The sequence below is a fragment of the Myotis yumanensis genome, unplaced genomic scaffold (genome assembly GCF_028538775.1).
Source record: "Myotis yumanensis isolate MYYU_CA2020_CCGP unplaced genomic scaffold, mMyoYum1.0.hap1 SCAF_2, whole genome shotgun sequence".
Taxonomy (NCBI): Eukaryota; Metazoa; Chordata; class Mammalia; order Chiroptera; family Vespertilionidae; genus Myotis; species Myotis yumanensis.
Genome location: NW_027223753.1, coordinates 18,849,177 through 18,865,984, shown reverse-complemented (window position 1 = coordinate 18,865,984; position 16,808 = coordinate 18,849,177).

The following is a 16,808-nucleotide window of genomic DNA, read 5'->3' as shown; positions in this document are numbered from 1 at the left end:
GCTCCCAGGCTGGGCGGGCTGATGAAAAGCAGATGGAGAAAGTCTCAGTTACTCAGTTCCAGTCACAGCCTCCTTTGCAGAGCCAGGCAGCAGCTCTCGGGGCCCTGCCTTTCCCCCAGCAGCCCTGGCCCTGGCCCCTTACCAGGCGCCGCAACGGCCCCGGGCCCCGACCCTCCCAAGGCCCCCTCAATGTCACTGCCCTGAGGAATGCGGTCCAGATGCCATTCTCTATGAGGCAGGCCCTGCTGACAGCTTCCGTCACTTGGCGGCTGTAATTGCAGCACCCTCTCTCCCCCTCGTGCCCTGCCCTGCACACTCTCTTCTGTCTCTGCCAGGGAGTTTATTAAATAGTTTATTAAATCTCTCTGCCTTCGCTTGCAAACTGTCCCTTTTTGAGATGAAAAAAATGCTGAGATGCAAAGAGGCAAGGCGCACTCCCTAAAGGCCATGCAGCTGGATGGTGGCTGAGCTGGGCCTCCTGAGTTCGTAACTCGGATGTCGCCCAGCCCTTTGGTGACTTCCCCAGGCAAGTGAGGGCACGGGGCAGAGGACAGATGCGTTCCCGGAAGCACAGGGTCAGAGCATGGATTTAGGCTGGCTGGTACAGGAGCAAAAAGCAGTTGCAGGGGTAGGTTGGGACACGGGGGTCACCGGGCTTATTTCTTCATTCGACAAATGCTGGTGAAACACAGAGCGCCCGTGAGAGGCCCTGGAGATTCTATCATGATTCACAGTCCCTGCCTGTCCGTGTCCGCCCACGGCAGGTCCACTGGGTCACACTGCAGACGGGCTGTGCAGAGGGACTTCATCCTGAGGACCCTGGGGAACCAGGGAGGGATGGGGGTGCCTAAGGGAGGAGTGAGGCTCTGCAGGCATGGGAGCGGGGAAATTTCAGAGGGCTTGGCTACTCCAAACCTCTGATGAGAAGCCTCCTTCTCCCCATTCATCCTCCCTCCCCACCCCACTCCCGCACTTTCTCTTCTCCCCTCCTCTGGTCTCCCTGCTTCTCTCTCAGACCTCTCCTGCAGTCCTTTCTATCCCCCTCCTCCCATCTTTCTCTCTTTCCTCTGTTCTCTCCAGACCCCTCCCCACCTCCAGGCACCAGGTTGCTCCCTACTGAGCTGCATTTGCGAGAGCCTGCAGCGCCACCTTCAGGCCAGAGTTGGAACCGCCGCGGGTCTCCCGCACCAGGAGGAAGAGGCTGGTCCTTCTCCACCTCCTGGAAAGAAAGAGGTGCCCCCCACCCCCCGCCCTCCTGTCCCAGTGCGCCCCCCCCACCCCCACCCCACCCCGCCACAATAACCCGCAGCCTTGGGTCTGGCTGCTCTAGGTCGACGCTGACATCAATACCAGCCCCGCCTCTGTCTCCCCTAACAATGCCAATTACCAGCCAAGCTCTTCTCCCCAAAGACCAGGAACAGAACTGATGAGCTTAATAACAGAACCCTCCCTTTCACTGCCCTGCTCCCAGCGCCGCCAGCCTAAGGAGGCCCGCGGTCTTTGTTCTCCTGGGAGGGAGGGCCCACAGGGGCGATCACACCCATATTACAGGTGGGGAAACCGAGGCTCGGTCAGGGGAAGTGAGGGGTGAATCCCTCAGGACCCAGGAGAGCCTGGCACTGAGCACTTGCTTACTGTCTGTTCAAGAATCATGGGTGGACACACACACCCTGCCAAATGGAATCCTGGGACCAGGGCCCTGTATCCAGGGACATGGAGGTGAAAGGACAGAAAAGGAAGTCCCTGCTGGGGGGTATGTAGGTGACAGTTCAGGGCTGGGTGATGGGAGATATGACATGGATGCCAACTGCTGTGGGAGCCCAGAGAGGGTGCTGGAAGGGGGAAAAGGTATGACCTGGCCTCACAGAGGAGGTGGCATCTGAGCTGATTCATCCAGGCAGAGTGAGAGTTTTCCAGGGAGAAAGGATGGAAGGGCCTTCCAGGCATGGGAACACCATGTGCAAAGGCTTGGAGGCCAGGGAAGCGGGAGGAGGGAAGTCCTGTGTGAACTGATGAGATGGGGGGAACCTTAGGCTGGAGATGGGGCCAGACCAGAAGGGGCTTTGCGGGCCTCCTTCCGTAGGCAATACGGAGACGAGGTGTAATAATAGCCATCATTATCTCAATCGCCACAGCTAACACTTCCCAGAGGATCCAGTCTGCCAGGCACATTTTGAACACTTGGGACTTAGGCATTCGTTTCTTCCACTCCTCTGAAGAGGTGGGCATGATTACCGCCATCTCTATTTTATAGAAGAGAGAGCAGGCACAAAGAGTTTGTCACTTGCCCTGGTTATTCCACTAATAAATGGCAGATTTGACCCAGCATCTGGGACCCAGAGCCTGTGTCCTCAGCAAGGACACTAGAAAGAGGGTACAGGGATGGGGAAGGAGTGGATCCGGAGCCCTGCAGGAGACAGGGCCATCTGGACCGAGCAGCTGATTCGATGAGGGGGTGCGAGGGGAGGAAGCGAGGATGACTTCGTGAACTTGTCTGACATCCATTCAGAGAACCGATACCTGCTTTCAGTCTGCCCAGACTGGGTCTCTGCCCTCAGAGAGCTGACTTTTCAGTAGGAATGGATGGCAATAAACACAGGCCTGAGGGAAGTAATTTCAGTCAGTGACACGCGCTATGACAAAAACTGAGCCGGGAGAGGGATCAGGTGACTGGGAGTGGGGGCCCCTGGGAGGAATGCCTCACTTAGGACCAACCTCCAGGGACAGACCTTTGCAGTCTTACCCCTCCAAGGACCTCCCATCCTACTGGCCCCTGTGCGGGCTGCAAGGGTCAGGGGGCTCCTGATGGCCCACCTCTGGGAAAATGCTGAGGACCCTCTGTTTTCTGGGTCAGCCACTTTCTTCCACAATCAGTGGCTCCCAACCATCCCCCCCGAGCTCTCTCAGATTAATGGGTCCCAAATGGCAAAAGTGTGGGGTAAGGGATGGGGAGTGTGGGGTAAGGGATAGGGAGGGACAGCTTGGGGCTCTGGGAGCATAGCCTTGACCTCTCTCCTCAGGGGGAAGGAAGGAAAAGAAATCTCCTACCTGTTTGGTTTTGAATAACCCCTATAAAATATTAGACACAGAGAATCTTAAAAGCATAGAGTCTTAGATCCTTAGACTTAGCATCAAATTATAGACTCTAAGTCTCTTAAAATGATGACATGTTAGAAATAGAACATTCGATTTATGGCATCTTTAAATTATAGATCTTTAGAATTAAAACACAAGATCTTAAAAGTCTCAGAAGCCTGGGATTTTAGAATTTGGAGCTGTAGTGAACTTGAATGTCATCTCCTGGCTCCATCTTTTAGTAGCTGATGTCTTTGTGGCATTGACTCCATCTCTCTGTGCCTCGGTTTCCTTTTTTGTTAAAGGGGGACCGTAATAGTTAGTACTTGGTGGGATCCCTGGGATAGTTCAATGAGTCACTATATGCACAGAGCTTAGCCCAGTGCCAGACACTGTTCAACTATGAGTTGAACTCAGACTTACAACTAATCTAGTTCACCTCCCTTGTAATGTACATTAACCAGCCGCCCGTCCTCTGCTCACCCAGCTTCTGTGTAGGGGGCCATCCAGCCTAGATTTCCTTCTAATATTAAAGAGTCACCCTCACAGGAAGCACCCTCCCTCCTGCTGCAAGGTCCTGGGTTGGTTGTTTCCTGCTTCCCTAGTCCCATCGCTGTCCTCTAGTAATGGAGGCCCCTCCTCAACATCTACACAACCACAGGGGGTGGGGCCGGGGGCTCAGCCCCATCTCCCTGGATGGCCTGGTGGAGGTGGCGCAAGTTATCTGAAACCCTCCCCCATCCAACTCTGCTCTTCTGCCCTAAGGTGAGGGCAGAGCAGGGCTTTCATGATGGAGAAGGTGTGAGGGTGGAGAGAGGCTCAAGAAGGGAAAGAACACGTGGGCTCCAGCCCCCCTCCTCCCTGACCCACCCTCTTAGGCTGCAGGGCAACGAAGGGTCCCTGCTCCTCAGGCAAGCAGGCTCCGCCATGCCCTGCCTTTGCACATGTTGCTCCCCCCTCGGCATCCTTCCAGCTACACGCCCCCTCCTCTGTGAAGTCTTCTGAGGCTGCTTTCCCCACCGCCACTCCTCCCAAGTACCTACCCCAACCATTGTTCTTTTAAGACCTTTCCAGATCTTACTGTTTTTGGAAACTCCTTCTTTCATGAGATCACACATATTACGGCCAGATCCCACATTAAATCAGAGTCGCTGGAACAGTGTAAAAGCCAGATAGATCAGAAAGTGACTCTTTGACAATATCATGTGTTACCGCATTTAATACCAGTAGACATGTATCAATTTCAATGTTGAGGCTTTCTGTTTGTATCTTATTCCTGTGATTTTTTTCAGGCCTTAAACATTTTCATAGGCCCTTGAGAGCTCTGAGGCCTGACACTGTGGCCAGAGGGGAGCATCTGATGGAGAAAATGCTCCCTGCCAATCCCCTCCCCACCCAGGCGTTTGGCGCCTCCCTCAGACCCTGTGAGCAGTATGTCACGGGGATCATCTGTTTGTCTGTCCTAGTCTTCACTGGACAGACAGGGGTCACATCTGGATGCCACATGCGCAGCCCAGGGACAAGCACAGAAGCATCAGTAAGAGTTTGAGGGGAAACGTGAGACAGCAAGGAAGACCTCCCAGCTGGCAGGCCTGTGGACAGCAGCGGCCCTGAAGGTCTGAATGAGGGGGCTCAGGAGCGCAGGGATGGGTGGACTTCTTAGACCCCACCTCTCAGTACCTCTCACACCAGAGAGCAGATTCCTTACCTGGGACCAGGCTTTTTCTTCCCCCCGGGGATGTCATGGCCTGAGCCATTTCTGAGGTCCTGCTGTGAGCCAAGTGTGAGGTGGGCATGGGCCTCTGCTCTCACACTGGTCCTCTGTCCACATTGCATCCCGGGCAGAGGCCTGGATGCTGGGCTGGCACAGGCCCCGGTTTGTTCTCTGACATCTTGTCTCCTCTCCCAGCAGGTCAGGATGGTAGGAGGGGAGAGGGTGGGGACCAGCTGGGGCAACTCTGGACAGTCTTCCTGTCCTGCAGGGGAGTGGACATTCTAGTAGTGACTTGGCTTCTTGGATGTCCCAGGATCATATTATGTCTGACCCTAGATGGAGTGGCATCCCCTACCCACTATCACATCTTCCCGTCCCCTGGCCCCTAATGTCCACAGGACACCAGACCTGTCCTGGCCTGCTCACCTTCCTGGTCTGTCCTGGCCTGCCCACGTCTCCACCCCCATCTCACACCACATTCCACCACTCCAGCCACATCAGCTTCTTGATATCCCTGGCCACTCCAGGCACACACTCACCCCAGGGCCTTTGCACAAGCTGTTCCATTTGCCTGGAAACCTCTTCCTGTTGGTATACATCTGTATGCTCTCAGCATAGGGGAATCTCATGGAAGGAAAAGAGACAAGCATGTGCTGAGCACCTACTCTGTGCCAGGCCTCAGACTGGTCAGAGCCACATCTATGACCTTATTTGATAATCACAGCAGTCCTTTGAGGAGGAAGTTACCATTTTCTCTTTAGACAGGTGAGAAACAGAGGGTCAGAGAAATGAACTACCATGGCCTTGGACAGACTCTAAGTGACAGAGTGAGCCCTAACCCTCTGTCCACTGCCCTGCATTGGAGGAGGTAGCTGATGTCGCAGGTATGGATGAGACTGTCCTGAAGAAGTGAATGAGGACAACCCATTGTTTAAAATAGCTAAGATGATGATAAAGATGATGGTGATGATGATGATGATGATGATGATGGTGGTGATGATAACAGGTTGAACTGAGCAGAATTAATGGGGAGAAGAGGTTTGGTAGAGGAAAACGCCTGTCCCCACCAGGATTACCTCTGGATGCCCCACCTGCTGTGCTTCTGAGGAGAAGGCCCCCACCAAACATCACTGCTGTCCTTCCTCCCATAGGAAACCTCCCAGTCGTCACAGGCAGGGGAGGGATGTCAGGTTTGCTCTCTGGGGTGGCAGGGGCTAGAGTGGTGAGGAGAGGCGGGTGGAGTAGGTGTAAGCAGGGGCGTGGCATCTGGGGCCCGACCGCACTGGCCTGGTAGTGGGCCATCCCACAGCAGTCCTGCCCTGAGCCGGGCTATTTTCCTGACTTAATTACCGTCACTGAAAATTAAACTGCACAGCCCTGAAGTGAGCCTGCTCCCCCATGAGCATTCCAGAACTAATACTGATTAAATATGAAATGTTCCTCTCTTCAGGGCCAGAGACAGGAGCTGAAATTACTGGTTCTGATTATGCAGTGTGAGTTTTTAAAAATGGAATTAAATGGAGTGGGGTGGAGTGGAGTGGAATGGAATGAAGTGGAGTGGAGTGGAGTGGGATATAGTGGAATGGAATGGAATGGAATGGAATGGATAGAATGGAATGGAATGGGATGGGATGGGATGGAATGGAATTGGGTTGAGTGAAGTGGAATGGAATGAAATGGAATGGGATTGGGTAAAATGGAGTGGAATGGAATGAAGTGGAATAGAGTGGAGTGGAATGGTGTGGAGTGGAGTGGTGTGGAGTGGAGGGGAATGGAATAAAATGGAGTGAAGAGGGATTCAGTGGAGTGGAATGGAATGGGATGGAATGGGATGGGATGGAATAGAATTGGGTTGAGTGAAGTGGAATGGAATGAAATGGAATGGGATTGGGTAAAATGGAGTGGAATGGAATGAAGTGGAATAGAGTGGAGTGGAATGGTGTGGAGTGGAGTGGTGTGGAGTGGAGGGGAATGGAATAAAATGGAGTGAAGAGGGATTTAGTGGAGTGGAATGGAATGGGATGGAATGGGATGGGATGGAATAGAATTGGGTTGAGTGAAGTGGAATGGAATGAAGTGGAATGGGATTGAGTAAAATGGAGTGGAGTGGAATGGAGTGTAATGAATGGAGTGGAGTGGAGTGGAGTGGAGTGAGTGGAGTGAGTGGAGTGGAGTGGAATGGAGTGGAGTGGAGTGGAGTGGAGTGGAGTGGAGTGGAATGGAGTGGAGTGGAGTGGAATGGAGTGGAATGGAGTGGAGTGGAGTGAGTGGAGTGGAGTGAAATGGAGTGGAGTGCAGTGGAATGGAGTGGAGTGGGATGGAGTGGAGTGGAGTGGAGTGGAGTGGAATGGAGTGGAGTGGAGTGGAGTGGAGTGGAACGGAGTGGAGTGGAGTGGAGTGGAGTGGAGAGGAGTGGAGTGGAGTGGAGTGGAGTGGAGTGGAACGGAGTGGAGTGGAGTGGAGTGGAGTGGAGTGGAACGGAGTGGAGTGGAACGGAGTGGAGTGGAGTGGAGTGGAGTGGAGTGGAGTGGAACGGAGTGGAGTGGAACGGAGTGGAGTGGAGTGGAGTGGAGTGGAGTGGAGTGGAGTGGAATGGAACGGAGTGGAGTGGCATGGCGTGGAGTGGAGTGGAGTGGAGTGGAGTGGAGTGGAATGGAGAGGAGTGGAGTGGAGTGGAGTGGAGTGGAGTGGAGTGGAGAGGAGTGGAGTGGAGTGGAGTGGAGTGGAATGGAGTGGAGAGGAGCGGAGTGGAGTGGAGTGGAGCGGAGTGGAGTGGAGAGGAGTGGAGTGGAATGGAGAGGAGTGGAGTGGAGTGGAGTGGAGTGGAGAGGAGTGGAGTGGAGTGGAGTGGAGTGGAGTGGAATGGAGTGGAGAGGAGTGGAGTGGAATGGAGTGGAGTGGAGTGGAATGGAGTGGAATGGAGTGGAGTGGAGTGGAGTGGAGTGGAGTGGAGGAGTGGAGTGGAGTGGAGAGGAGTGGAGTGGAATGGAGTGGAGTGGAGTGGAGTGGAGTGGAGTGGAGTGGAATGGAGTGGAGTGGAGTGGCGTGGAGAGGAGTGGAGTGGAGTGGAGTAGAATGGAGTGGAGTGGAGTGGAGTGGAGTGGAGTAGAATGGAGTGGAGTGGAGTGGAGTGGAGTGGAGTGGAGTGGAATGGAGTGGAGTGGAGTGGTGTGGAGAGGAGTGGAGTGGAGTGGAGTAGAATGGAGTGGAGTGGAGTGGAGTGGAGTGGAGTGGCGTGGCGTGGAGTGGAGTGGAGTGGAATGGAGAGGAGTGGAGTGGAGTGGAGTGGAGTGGAGTGGAGTGGAGTGGAATGGAGTGGAGAGGAGTGGAATGGAGTAGAATGGAGTGGAGTGGAGTGGAGTGGAGTGGAGTGGAGTGGAATGAAGTGGAGTGGAATGAAGTGGAGTGGAGTGGCGTGGCGTGGCGTGGACTGGAGTGGAGTGGAGTGGAGTGGAGTGGAGTGGAGTGGAATGGAGTGGAGTGGAGTAGAATGGAGTGGAGTGGAGTGGAGTGGAGTGGCGTGGCGTGGAGTGGAGTGGAGTGGAATGGAGAGGAGTGGAGTGAAGTGGAGTGGAGTGGAGTGGAATGGAGTGGAGAGGAGTGGAATGGAGTAGAATGGAGTGGAGTGGAGTGGAGTGGAGTGGAATGGAGTGGAGTGGAGTGGAATGGAGAGGAGTGGAGTGGAGTGGAGTGCAATGGAGTGGAGAGGAGTGGAGTGGAATGGAGTGGAGAGGAGTGGAGTGGAGTGGAGTGGAGTGGAGTGGAGAGGAGTGGAGTGGAGTGGAGTGGAGAGGAGTGGAGTGGAGTGGAGTGGAGTGGAGAGGAGTGGAGTGGAATGGAGAGGAGTGGAGTGGAGTGGAGTGGAGAGGAGTGGAGTGGAGTGGAGTGGAGTGGAGTGGAGTGGAGTGGAATGGAGTGGAGAGGAGTGGAGTGGAATGGAGTGGAGTGGAGTGGAATGGAGTGGAATGGAGTGGAGTGGAGTGGAGTGGAGTGGAGTGGAGGAGTGGAGTGGAGTGGAGTGGAGAGGAGTGGAGTGGAATGGAGTGGAGTGGAGTGGAGTGGAGTGGAGTGGAATGGAGTGGAGTGGAGTGGCGTGGAGAGGAGTGGAGTGGAGTGGAGTAGAATGGAGTGGAGTGGAGTGGAGTGGAGTGGAGTAGAATGGAGTGGAGTGGAGTGGAGTGGAATGGAGTGGAGTGGAGTGGCGTGGAGAGGAGTGGAGTGGAGTGGAGTAGAATGGAGTGGAGTGGAGTGGAGTGGAGTGGAGTGGAGTGGCGTGGCGTGGCGTGGAGTGGAGTGGAATGGAGAGGAGTGGAGTGGAGTGGAGTGGAGTGGAGTGGAATGGAGTGGAGAGGAGTGGAATGGAGTAGAATGGAGTGGAGTGGAGTGGAGTGGAGTGGAATGAAGTGGAGTGGAGTGGCGTGGCGTGGCGTGGACTGGAGTGGAGTGGAGTGGAGTGGAGTGGAATGGAGAGGAGTGGAGTGGAGTGGAGTGGAGTGGAGTGGAATGGAGTGGAGTAGAATGGAGTGGAGTGGAGTGGAGTGGAGTGGAGTGGAGTGGAATGGAGAGGAGTGGAGTGGAGTGGAGTGGAGTGGAGTGGAATGGAGTGGAGAGGAGTGGAATGGAGTAGAATGGAGTGGAGTGGAGTGGAGTGGAGTGGAGTGGAATGGAGTGGAATGGAGTGGAATGGAGAGGAGTGGAGTGGAGTGGAGTGGAGTGGAGTGCAATGGAGTGGAGAGGAGTGGAGTGGAATGGAGTGGAGAGGAGTGGAGTGGAGTGGAGTGGAGTGGAGTGGAGTGGAGAGGAGTGGAGTGGAGTGGAGTGGAGTGGAGAGGAGTGGAGTGGAGTGGAGTGGAGTGGAGTGGAGTGGAGTGGAGAGGAGTGGAGTGGAGAGGAGTGGAGTGGAGTGGAGTGGAGTGGAGAGGAGTGGAGTGGAGTGGAGTGGAATGGAGTGGAGAGGAGAGGAGTGGAATGGAGTGGAGTGGAGAGGAGTGGAGTGGAGTGGAGTGGAGAGGAGTGGAGTGGAGTGGAGTGGAATGGAGTAGAGTGGAGTGGAGTGGAGTGGAATGGAGTGGAGTGGAGTGGAGTGGAGTGGAGTGGAGTTGAATGGAATGGAGTGGAGTGGAGTGGAATGGAGTGGAGTGGAATGGAGTGGAGTGGAGAGGAGAGGAGTGGAGTGGAATGGAGTGGAGTGGAGTGGAGTGGAGTGGAGTGGAGTGGGGTGGAGTGGAATGGAGTGGAGTTGAATGGAATGGAGTGGAGTGGAGTGGAGTGGAATGGAGTGGAGTGGAGTGGAGTGGAGTGGAGTGGAGTGGAGTGGAGTGGAGTAGGAACCTCCCTTCCCACTCACAAGTGAAAACAACAGCATTCTGAGTTGATTCTGCTCTCTTTAAAGGAACATGAGTTCTTTATTCTTTACTCCTTTCCCATTCGTATGGCCACCCTTTTTCATCCGGGTGATTTGCTATGCACCTACTATGTGCTAGGCATGTTCTGAGTGCAGGGATGAGAAGGAAATAAGTCAGACACTCTCCTGGGATCACAGTCAGGAAAAGACATGACCTTCAAGGAAAAGTCTCAACAGATCAGTGCAACTACACTTCGGGATGGTCCCAAGCATGCCAAGTAAAATGGCCACTTGGGAGGATAATGAGGGGGACTAACACACAAGGGTCTCAGTAGCTGGCATTTAAGTTGAACCCAAACGGCCTTTGCACTTGTTTCCTCTGCCTGGAATGCTCTTCCTCAGATATCCACATGGCTTCCACCTTCATTTCCTCCAAGTCTTTGGAAAAATATCAGCTGCTCACTGAGGTCTTTCTTGACCTTCACATGTAAAGGCAACCCGTGACGTTTCCATGCCCCCTCCTGCTTTATCTTCCTCCCTTACTTGTCACCATGTTACATTTCATCTATATGTCTGTTGTCTGCCTTCCCCAATAGAAGATGTTTCCTGAGGCCGGAGATTGTCGGTGTTGATTTCTTCTGTTGTAGTCCCAGCATCTGGCACAGAGCAGGGCTCAGGACACAGAATGAGTGACCGACCGTGTGAGTCATGCTAAGGGGCACGGACCTTATCATTAGGGCAAAGAAGCATCCCAGGCTCTGGAGGAGGTGAGTGCCAAGCCTGGTTCAGAAAGATCGTGTTACCTGAATTGAGGGAGACTCGAGGCAGGGAGGTCCCTCAGGAGTTATGACAGGGTGTGGACCTCTGGCAGGGGAGATGGCTAGAAGGAGACAGCAGCAGGACGAATAAGGAACTAGGGTGACACCGGTGTGGGAATGTGGGGTAGAGGATCGAGGGTAAAAGCCCAAGTTCTTGATGTTGGAGACCAGCTAGGAAGCAAAATGGCAGAACAGTCCCGAGGGTGCAGTGGGGTTTATATGCGGGGGGGGGGGGGGGAGGGGGGGGGGGACTGCCCTGGAGGGGCCTGTGGTCATTGGGGCTCACACAACAGAGCCCAGTGTACCTAACAGGATGAGGATCCAACCAGAAAGGAGGATCCAGGAGGAGAGGAATGATGGATTAGGATTCGCAGGCTGAGAAATCATACAAGGATGCATCTCCCCATCCTGAAACCTTCCTGACTCATATCAACAAGAAGCAGGGGCAGAGGCTCACACATCACCTGTTCATGGATTTCACGACCTGGTGACATCCGCCCAGGCTGGGCAATCACATCCTCCCACCTGCTTGCCTAGGACAAGGTCACATTTCCTTCCCAGAGGCAGGGTTGGGATGGGGTGGGGGAGGTGCTCAGCACCAGCCAGAGGTCTCTGGTTGCCATGGAAGCAGGATGGCTGGGGAAGGCTGGCCCTGAGGCCCTGGCCCCTCAGCCTGGCACCAGCCTGCAGAGGTGGGTCTACTTGAGCCCAGGGAGGGACTTGGCCCTCTGTTCCATTAGCAATCCCCTCCCGGCTTCAGGACCCCAGAGCAGGCCACCCAGGCTCCTTCTGGGACAGCCTTCACCCCACCCCGGGTCCACCAGCATTGAGGAGAGGAGCGCAGGCTGCCCTGAGTGCCTTTGGGAGCTGAAAACAAGTTGCCAGGGGTGGACCTGGGAGGAACCCAGGACTTTGGGCTTCTGAGGCCTCACAGGGGAGCTGAGGTCTGAGGGGTGCCCTCACGGCACCCCAGCACCAGCACCGACTTCCTGCCGATGCTTCTTCCTGGTAGACAACTCCTGCCTCCTCCCAGGCGGTGGGCTCCGTGCCAGCCATGTCCATGTGGACCTAGGGTCTGCTGGCTTCTCTGGTGGCAGCCAAGACAAAACTGTCCAGGGAGAACAATTGCTCCAAACTGCCCCACCCCAGGCCTGCCCTGCACCCTCCCCCTGCACCAAGGTCTGTGAGCGCCAAGGCTACTGCACGCCAAGCCCGAGAGCCGGGTTTGGGGACAGTGGGGGACAGGCAGCATTTTGTGCACAGTCTGGGGCAGTGATGGCGAACCTCTGACACGCGTGTCAGAGGTGACACGCGAACTCATTTTTTTGGTTGATTTTTCTTTGTTAAATGGCATTTAAATATATAAAATAAATATCAAAAATATAAGTCTTTGTTTTACTATGGTTGCAAAGATCAAAAAATTTCTATATGTGACACGGCACCAGAGTTAAGTTAGGGTTTTTCAAACTGCTGACACGCCGAGCTCAAAAGGTTCCCCATCACTGGTCTGGGGCTTTCATAGAGTGTGTTTCTGGTGCCAGATGGGAGATGATGGAGATGCAGGGAGGGTCATGGCACCAAGAGTCCTGTGAGCCAGGCTCAGCGTACAGACATCATCCCAAGGCCTGTGGGAGCCATGAAGGGTGCCAGGCAGGGGATCATGAGACTGCCCTGAGTGTAGGGTGATCGCCCTGGCTGGTGGCTGGGTTGTCAATGCAGGCTGTCCCCAACACTTGTGTACCCCAGAGCAAGAGCACCAGTGAGGCCCACAGACCAGTTGACTAAATATTTAAAAGATAAATCAACTAACAAGCTGTCAAATAAAATCAGATTATCCTCCTACCTGGTCAAATTCTGCACTGGAATGTGGGGCCAGCCTCTCTTCCTTTCCTCAGCTCGGCCCTATCACAGTCTCACACGTGGTGAGCAGACACCCCAGCCTGCAGGTCTGGGCTCTGTCCCTACGGCCCCACAAATCCCAGAGAACGTTTTGAGTCCAAGAGTGTGCACACTCGCCATGAGGTTCACCCTCCGGAGAACAGACCCGCAGATAAGGCCTCGCAGACCCTGGAAGCAGGTTTAGGTCCATCAGGGAGTTCTGGGGTTGGGACACTGGAGCTTGTCCCCTTTTCTCTAAGACTTCTGATGGGAGGGGCCTGGCTGGAGCAGGGGTTCCTTGCTCAGGTCCCAGGGTTACAGTGTGGATGTATTAAAGAGGCACCAATGAAGCTGAGGGACCAGGCAGCTGAGGGACCAGGCAGGAGGACATGGGGAGGTCTGGGCCAGAGATGACCAGGGCCTGAGCTGGGGCGGGGTAGAGGAGGCGGGGGGGAAGAGGATTCTAGAGGTTTGAAGAAGTTACAGTTGGCAGGGTTTGATGGTCCCGGGATAAGGAGAGAGCAGTGTCAGGGATGTCCTCTTATTTCTGATCTGGGTGAGCAGGTGCTGAAGGGAAAACACTTGGATGGGAACGGTGGGGGGGAGCAGGTCTGATGGGAAGATGAAGGGTGTGGCTTGAACATGTCCAGAGGCAGGAGGCCGGGGGCCACCCAGAAGGTGGAAGCCTCAGGAGCCCCGGATGGAAAGTCCGGGAGGAAGGGTGGTCTGCCCAGCTCAGCACTGTGCCCGGCACCTGGGACATGGAAGACCCTCGATGTGGGTCACGGCTCAGGGGGTGGCAGCACATAGAGATCTGGGGCTGTTGGAGCAGGAAGGAGGGTGAGCCCTGGCCTCACCCTGGCTGGGTCTGCAGAGCTGACTGGCCTCTGGGCTGCAGGCAGTGGGAGAGGAGGGGGAAGGAAGAGAGCTGGTCCCATGGCCTCCCGTGCGCCGACCCCGCCCACTAGTGAGCGCGGCCCAATCAGTGTCCCACCGCTGACCAACCAGATCCACCCCTCTCTCTTTTGGAAGCAGGGAAGGGTCTTAGATGTTTACCTGAGGTCGAGCTGCCTTGGGGCAAAGGGCAGATGTTCCTCCCAACTAAAATGCTTTAGACTTCGATAACTGCTCTCACAGGGATTTAAACAAAATCTGAGTAGAGCACAGAGGAGAAAGACATTAATTTCAACTGGGAGGTGAGGGAAGCCTCACAAAAGCTCTGCCTTTGACTTTGGCCTTGAAGACGGGGAAGATTTCAGTAGGCAACGATGAGGTTTGGTGGGGAGTCCTGGCTTGCAAGAGGCAGTGTGCGGAGGGTGTGTGCGAGACACAATTCAGCAACACCGAAGAGGCCCCGTGTGCTTAGAACAAAGGGGGCAGTGAGTCAAGCTGGAATTAGAAAAAGGGCCCCTAGAGAAGTAGCAATAGGCCAGTGGGGGATGAAGATGGAAGGTTTAAAGTGGAAAGAAAGACAGAGATAAATGCCCCCGAGGCCACAGACAGCCCACGGCTGGGACCAGCTTCAACTGGTGCAGGCACGGGTGTGGAATGCGAATCTTGAAATCGCACAGCCTTAGATTCCCAAGGAGCCTTAGATGGAGAAGAATAACAAAATCACACCATCTTAAGCACTTAGAATCCAAGGCAGGGCTCCTCAAACTTTTTAAACAGGGGGCCAGTTCACTGTCCCTCAGACCGTTGGAGGGCCGGACTATAGTTTAAAAAAAAAAAACTATGAACAAATTCCTATGCACACTGCACATATCTTATTTTGAAGTAAAAAACCAAAACGGGAACAAATACAATATTTGTATTTGCATGTGGCCCGCGGGCCGTAGTTTGAGGACCCCTGATCCAAGGGAACCTTATCATGGTAGATCACTGAATCCTTGGATCTCAGAGTCCCAGGTCTCTAAGACCACAGCAATTCGGAAGCTTGCATGGCTTGAGGTGTCACACCCCAGCCCCCTCCCCCGCCCTGGAGATGAGAATGTACACTCAGAGCTATGCACACAGTCTGTCATTTAGTCTCCATGACAACCCTGGGAAGTGGGACTATTATCTTGCCTGATTTTCCAGATGAAGAAACCGAGCTTGGCGAGTGGAAGTCATTGCTGAAGGTCAGACACCTTGCCGGCAGCATGGCCAGGACTCAGCCCAGGTCTCTCTGCCTCTGCAAGCCCATGCTCTCAGCCTCTCTGCTGAGGTCACCCGTGCTCTGTGCACACCTCCAGTGTCAGGGAGCTCACTACCTCCCCTGTGCGCCCTTCCTCCCCAACAGTGACGCATATCTCCTTCACAGGTCACCCACCACTGTCCCCAGATCTGCCTGGGAAGTCCCCAGAGAAGAAGACAAACCTTCACCCGGGACTCCTTTAGGGAGAGGGAGCAGCCCCCCGAGGTGGGACAGCCATGGCACAGGGGAGGAGAGTCCCGGATCAGGGAGGTCCCACTGCAGTCCCTCCCGCTGAAAAGGGGGAAGTTTATCTCGAGGGAGAGAATCAGCTGGGGACATTGGGAACAGGCCACTCAAAGGCAAATGGAGATGGAGCCCGGAACACTGGGCGGTGGGGGGAGGGAGGAATTTATAATACAGAACCGCAATTCTCCAATGGTCAGAGTAAAAGGGCTTAATAAGATTGGAATCGTAAGTGCTGTGCCTTTAATTTCTTGGCTCTTCTCCCTGAAAACTTATTCTACCAAATGTGACTTGTGCCATCCATCCTCCCAGATGGCTTTTTAAGTGAAGCTGTTTGTTAAGTGGAAGAAGAAAGGGAGAGGTGGGGAGGAGCCGCTGCAGATCCCAGGGAGGAGACCAAGTAGGGATATGGAGTGGGGGGTGGGACAGGGAGAGACCCTGTGGTCCAGGAAAGATGCAGAGCATGGCCTCCCAAGATGGGACCTCAGGCACAGCTGCTCCATGTGACCAGAGTCCTGGTGACAGTCGCCAACAGTGCCTGGCCTACTGTGGGCCCAGCTCTGGGGTGAGCATTTGGGACTCATTGGCCCAGTAGGTCTTCACACAACCTGTGCAGCAGGTCCTGTCACCATTCTCATTCCACAGAGGTGGGGCTCAGAGAGGTGCAGACACCTGCCCAAAGTCACACAGCCGGTGAGAGACAAAGTCAGGATTTGAGCCTGAGGCCATGGGACTCCAGAGCACCAGCTCTTCGCCAGACAGTCAGCTGGCAGGGCCTTAGAGACCAGCCCCACCACAGCACGCAGACCCCGGGCTGCAGTTTCTTCATCTGCACAGCGAGGTGGTTGGTGTAGCTCAGTGTTTCTCAAGCCTAACTCTACATCAGAATCTCTGGGGCTTTGCAACAATCCTGAGCCCCCACCTCAGGCTGATGGGGTCAGAATCTCTGAGAATAGAGCTCATGTATCTAGGATTTTTAAATATCCCAGAAAATCCAAATTGCTGGAGAGGGTGTGAAGCAACGGGAACCGCACTGACTGCTGGTGTGAATATAAAAGAGTGCGGCCTCTTTGGAAGACACGTTGGCAGTTTCTTACAAAGCTAAACATAGTCTCACCAGAGGATCCAGCAATCACACTCCCAGGTAGTCACTCAGCAGATGTGAAAATTTATGAACACACAGAACCCTGCGTGTGAATGCTTATGGCAGCTTTATTCATAATTGCCAAGAGCTGGACACAACCAAGACAGATGTCCTTCAGCAGGTAAATGGATGAATGTGCTGCATGCATACAATGGAATATTGCTCGGTGATGAAAAGGAATGAGCAATCAAGCCATGTAAAGACATGATGAATCTTAAATGCCTGTTGCCAAGGGGGGAAGGCTGGTTAAAAGATTACAGATAGATGGCATTCTGGAAAAGGAGAATTATAGCGATAGGAAGCAGATCAGCGGTTGCAAAGGGTTTGGGGGATGGGAAGATTGAAGACTTGAAGTACAGAAGATTTTTTTTCAGGATAGTAAAGCTATTATGGGTAATATTATAATGGTGAGTAAA